General features: G+C 34.8%; 1 pseudogene; it reads right to left on the bottom strand.

Annotated features, from left to right (window-relative positions):
- Positions 1-596: 596 nt before the first annotated feature.
- LOC149217224 (linamarin synthase 1 pseudogene) lies at positions 597-1,712 on the bottom strand (annotated as a pseudogene).
- Between the last annotated feature and the right edge of the window lie 4,602 nt (positions 1,713-6,314).

Below are 6,314 nucleotides of genomic sequence, written 5' to 3'. Positions count from 1 at the left end.
TACCACATTTGGAGAGGTTGTAGGCCACCTAGTTCTGCTTACGAAAAATATGGGTGAATGAAAAGTGCCTAAAGGATTTTGACATGGACTTGATCTGTTACATGGCCCAAAATTTGAATTTGAATGTCCTTGAGCCCACTCAATAACCATTTTGGACTTGAAATCTCTTCAATTTCCAGCTATCTAGCAAACCGCAAAGTGCTAATGTGTGCTGATGTTTCAGTTTTACTATTAGATCTGACACCTCCAAACCTACTATAAGAATGTCAAAAATTCATAACTATATATACTCCACACCCACAATCCCCTTCTAATACGGCCTTGTCAAAAAAATCCAACCAACTTTGATGACCCAATTAACTTATAAGAACATGTTCGAGCCAATCTCCTAAAAGAAAGCCAAAATCTTAACGACAGAAAGTCGCACATCAAAGGAAATATGTTAAAAAATTCTAGCATTTATGCTTCCGCCATATCACCTAGCAAATGTAGAAAATGAGCATTATCCAATCCATTTCCAATTTTCCACCCATGAAATTAGCAGCTATAACAGTGTAATTGTTATTGTTATTTGTACAGAGAGAGAGGGAGGGATTTCAAAAACCTGGCAACGCTGGCGAATCGGCGATGTATATAAACTGATGACAGACATAGATAACTGAAGACGGCACCTGACCGTCCAACCATTTCACACAGTCGGTTTCTTCAGTCCAGATGCTGTCAGACAGATGGGATTTTCGATTCTCATCACTTTCTGCTGCGTGTAAAAGAGGGCCAAGAGAATACAAGGGTGGAACTCTTATCCGGAGTGCGTCAAGTACAGGACCCTCCAGCTCATCAAAGGTATTGAGTATTACCATGTCGGCTTCCAGAGAGGCCTGCCCTTCACTTTTCATATGCTCAAACATGTAGCCCTTTGCAAATTCTGCGACTTGCAAGAAACTGGGAAGGTCTTTGACATGCAGCGGGGGCATTCCAGGAATGCACGTCAGTATTTCTTCCATGTATCCATTTGTAAAACACCTCTCATCTACAGTAAACCATTGCATTTAGTCCTTCAAATCCATTAATGGAGAGGAGTTGAGGATCAAAACTTGGAATTAACTTATTTCAAAAGAAATTCAAACTCAACTGACCTTAGTGCAATCAGACAACAAAACTCATATGAAAAGAAAAAAAGTACAGGGAGATGAAAAGAATTGCCATAGTGATATACCTTTGAGAGGAACATAACCATTTTCAACGAGAAGAGGCATGAAGAAATAAGCTGAGAAGCCACAAGCGCTGAGCGTCCAGAAAGATACTCTGGGAACTCCCAGCTTCCTCGCGGTATTCTAGGGAAAGGAAAGAACCCCATCAGAAATAATACATGTCACGGGAGGAACGTCTGGCTGTAAATTCTTCAACTTGTCAATGAGCTTGTCGAAATGCAGAGGGGTGTTGTCATTCAAGGACTCAGATAGCTCATCTAGTTTGAGGGTCCAGCCATGGTCGGCAGGCAGGCCGTCTGGAATAGTTTCAAATCTGAAGTCCGCCGAGTGAGATTTCAGGGACTCCGATCCAGACCTAACCCACCGCTCTTGTATATAATCGGTGTTAACGAATGTGATATAAAAACCTCGGGCGTATAAGATTCTGGAAAGTTGCAGCATGGGCCTAATGTGACCTTCAGCGGGAAAAGGGAACATGACAGCATGAGGTCGGCTCGTCATACCAGCGCTATTACGGATGTACTTCAGTAACACAGAAGACGGCCGATTCTCAGAGCGAGAGAGAATAGATGCGAATCGCCCTTAATGTTCCACCACGCCGACGATCTCCTTCGTCCTTTTGAATCCAAGTTCCAGTACCTCGAGGCTCGAACCGGTCCATTTCAATCACTTTAAGTTTTAACTTACGGGTGCCAGGTGGATTATACAGTGTAAAAAATATATACGGTAAGGTTATATATATATATATAAAAATTTATAAAAAAAAAAAAATTAAAACTTTTAATTTTTAAACCTGCCCGTCATATTGACGTTTTCAAAAATTAATAGCAAGTTGCAGATGACGTGGAGATTTGAAATTGAAACGTATTTTACGGGTAAAAAGGCTAAAAACGGGTATACGGGCGTCAAATTTAACCCCTGGTCGTGAACCACTAAATTTTTATTTAAAAACCAGTAGTTATTAAAAAAATTTAATAGAATAAGATTTTATCAATTGATTTTTTTTTAAAGACTAAAGATTATTAAAAAAATATAATAGAATAAAATTTTATGAACTAAGTTTGACCAAAAATTCAATATAATATCTTTGGCTTATGGCCAGGATAATAATAACAATATTATAAAAATAAATATTATAATAAAAAATATTATTATTATAATAAACAAAAATTATTAATTTATATTAAAAATTGTTAATTATATTAAATATTGTTAACTCTTTTCTTGAGTTAGTTATTATTATAATCATTGTAAAATAATTATTGTTACTATTTATTAATTAATTATTATTATTAATTAATATTACTATAATTATTGATGATGATGGTGGTAGTGGTTAACGTCCACTGAGACCAAACTTTGATCTATTGGACCTAAAAAACGAATTATTTAGTTTGATTTAAGATTTTATTCCTATGCTCAAAAAGCTTGAAGAGAAGTCTCGCGAGCTCACTATAATTATGACATCGTAAGAGGCTAGGAAGGTCAGTGTTGCAACAAAGATTATGAAAGTGAGATATAATGTGGTTGTACGCAAGGCACTCTAAGAGGAAGTGATTTTCATCATCAATGTTCATATTCTCACAGAGATGGCAGATCATTTCCATGCATGGTGTTTTAGGAACTGCGCAATGACCTGTTTCACTATGGAGCTCATGAGAGTTTGTTTTAAACTTGGCTATATTAATTTTCTTCTTTGAGCTAGCTAAAAGAGAGAGATACTTTTGATCTTCTAGGGTGGGGTTGATGACCTCCTTATAATATCTTAATTTTCTTTTAGCTGGTAAATCTTTCTCACACCACATTTTTTCTTGAACTTAGAAGTAACAATATTTTTATTGTTATTAATGTTTTGCAATGCAACATTCTCGTCGATCTCCCAATGGTTTAACCAGACCCTGTTGTCTTTATACCAACCTCGTTTGAGCCTTAGGTGGTTTTGGCTAGAATTTAAAGCTAGCTTAGGAAGTCTATGGTCTCCTATGTTATTGAGTTTGTGCTTATACAACAGAAGCCTAGTCATAGCTAGGCTCTCAATAGGGGAAAGACCCACTTCTATAAGAGAATAGGATAGGGTGTATTGCTTTTAATTTTGAGGTTATACATTATAAAACGCTTCTAGATTTGCTCAATCTTTCTCCAGGATTCTCTAGAGATGCTGCAACCCCAAACCTCACATCCATATAAGATAACAGGAGTGACTAAAGTTTCAAAGAGGAACTTCTTTCTATCCCACAATATGAGGTTTGTCATTTTACAGTTATTTTCAAGACCAAAATAAGCTTTCCACCCCGCATTAATCCTTTTCTCAATGCTATAGTTTCAGTTGAGCTTGTGATGAATATCAATTCCTAGGTACTTGGAAGAAGACACTTCCTCCGAGTTACTATTGTCATACATAAAATTATTATTATTATTTGAATTTAATAATATTATTATTAATTATTTAATTAAAAATATTATCAAATTTAATATAATTATTAATTAATAAATATTATTAATAATAAATTAACAATATTAATTAACTAAATAATAATAATTAATTAATACATTTATATTAAACCTTTGAATTAATATTCTAAACCCAAGATATATAAACCCTACAAATAAACCTAAGATATTAATATTATAAACCGAAGGTATATAAACTCTACCAAAAATATTATAAACCCTAAAATAAACATGGTTGGACATGGTTGGTTTTCATATTGAGACAATCTTTGTCACAATCGAACGTTGGACCATGGTTGACCATGATTGACCATGGATGATAATGATGATATTATAAACCCAAGGGAATAATAAACCAAAAGGATTAATACTAAAAACCCATGGGGTTATAAATGGAAGGGGTTATAAACCCAAGGGAATAATATAAACCCTATGATAAATATTATAAACCCTAAAAAAAACATAGCTGACAATGGTTGAGCATTCTTGGTTTTCATATTGAGACAATCTTTGTCATAATGTGACATTGGACCATGGTTGACCATGGCTCACTATAATTATAAACACAAGGGATTTATATTAAACCCCTGAATTAATATTATAAACCCTATGAATAATATTATACCCTGGGAATATGAAACCTTAGATAAATAAACCCAAGGGGATAATAAACCGAAGGGATTCATACTAAAATGCCAAGGAATTATAGAGCCAATGAAATAATATTAAACCCAAGGGATTAATATTATAAAACCAAGGTATATAGATGCTAAGATAAATATTGTAAACCCTAAAATAAACATGGTTGAGGATGGTTGATTTCTATATTGAGACAATCTTTGTCACAATGCGATGTTAGACCATGGTTGACCATGATTGATATTATAAACCCAAGGGATTAATATTAAAAAGCCAAGGGGTTATAAACCCAAGGGAATAATATAAACCCAAGGGAATAATATAAACCCAAGGTATATAAACCCTATGATAAATATTATAAATTGTAAAAAATACATAGTTGACAATGGTTGAACATGATTGATTTTCACATTGAGACAATCTTTGTCATAATGTGACATTGGACAATGGTTGACTGTGGTTCACTATAATTATAAACACAAAGGATTTATATCAAACCCTACGATTAATATTATAAACCCTATGAATATTATCATACCTTAGGAATATAAACCCTTAGATAAATAAACTAAATGGATTGATATTATAAATCCAAGAGTATAATAAACCCAAGGAATTAATACTAAAACAACAAGGAAAATCCAACGAAATAATATTAAACCCAAGGGATTAATATTATAAACCCAAGGTATATAAATTCTAAGATTAATATTATAAACCCTAAAATAAACATCGTTGATCATGTTGACCATGGTTGAAAGAATCCTTGTTACAATGCGACATTACACCATGGTTGACCATGATTGATTTCATATCAAGATAATATTGTTCACAAAGCGATGTTGGAACATTGTTGATGATCCAGGTGGATTTTGGTGGCCACCTGCTTATTCCACTTGGAACACCACCACCATCTCTTTCAGTTTTTCATTTTCCTTAATTGTAGCACATTTTACTATTTTTGGTAGTTTTTCAGGTGCTAAACTTCTGGAGCTGTTTTAAATCCCTAAACGACGTTTTTTGGGAACACTGGGGCAATCAAAAGGCCACAATTAAAATATTTCCTAAGAAAGTTGTATTCCTTGGATATATCTTTCTAAGGAGGTATTGTGCACATCCAATATAGATTGTATGCCAAATTTACGACCCCGGGAAGTTGATGTACCAATTTACCCAAATAGGGCCCATAGTTTTGGCGTTTCATCTCATAGGGTTAGGTTTTTGGATGTTTAGGGTTTTCCATTGTTTCTAAATAATAAATAGGCCTTCGAATCTCATTGTAACATAGTTCAGAGGCATGTAACCACTACATCTCTTCTCAGAGATAAGTTACCATCGTCTGAGTTAGTTTATTTCCATTCTATTTGTAAGCTTATTTCGGTATTTGATATTAATGAAATGAAGTGTTATTTCTACTACATCTCTATATTTATGGTTATATCTGTAATTTTTTGTGTTTCTATTTAAGTTTGGATCAATGGTATCAAAGCGATCTGCTTTTTCTCGGTTTTTCTTTGCATGTCTCCAACGAAGTTAGGATATGCAGAGTTAGGGCTCGAATTGGTTGAACCTTTGCAAGACCAACCTCACAAACCATTATGGCCTCCCATGGCAGAAGAGAAGAAAGACGAGGGGGCAGGAGATCCTGTCAAAATCTTGCTCGAAGAAGCCCTCGAGCGACAAAGGAACACGATGATGGACAACTTTGCCCAGATCCTTCAGCGTCTACCTAAAGGCAACCCATCTCCTTCTAGAAACCACTCTAGAAGCACCACACCCTTCAAGGTATAAGTCAACTTTGACATCCCCATATTTTAAGGTCACATAAATGCGGACATCATAGATAAATGGTTAAATTTACTAGAAGGATTTTTTTCTATTCATGATTTTTCCAGCCGGGAAAAGAATACTTGTCCATTTCTCAAAGCCAACCCCCATGTCAAGGACTGGTGGGAAACCTACTGTGAGAAGCAAGATGAAATTATACCCTCACTATTTTAAGTCACACCCACT

The sequence above is a fragment of the Pinus tabuliformis genome, chromosome 1_1, assembly GCF_031772625.1.
Source record: "Pinus tabuliformis cultivar Carrire ecotype Pingquan chromosome 1_1, CPIR1, whole genome shotgun sequence".
Taxonomy (NCBI): Eukaryota; Viridiplantae; Streptophyta; class Pinopsida; order Pinales; family Pinaceae; genus Pinus; species Pinus tabuliformis.
The sequence above is the reverse complement of the archived record's forward strand: the minus strand, read 5'-3'. Positions and strand labels throughout refer to the sequence as shown.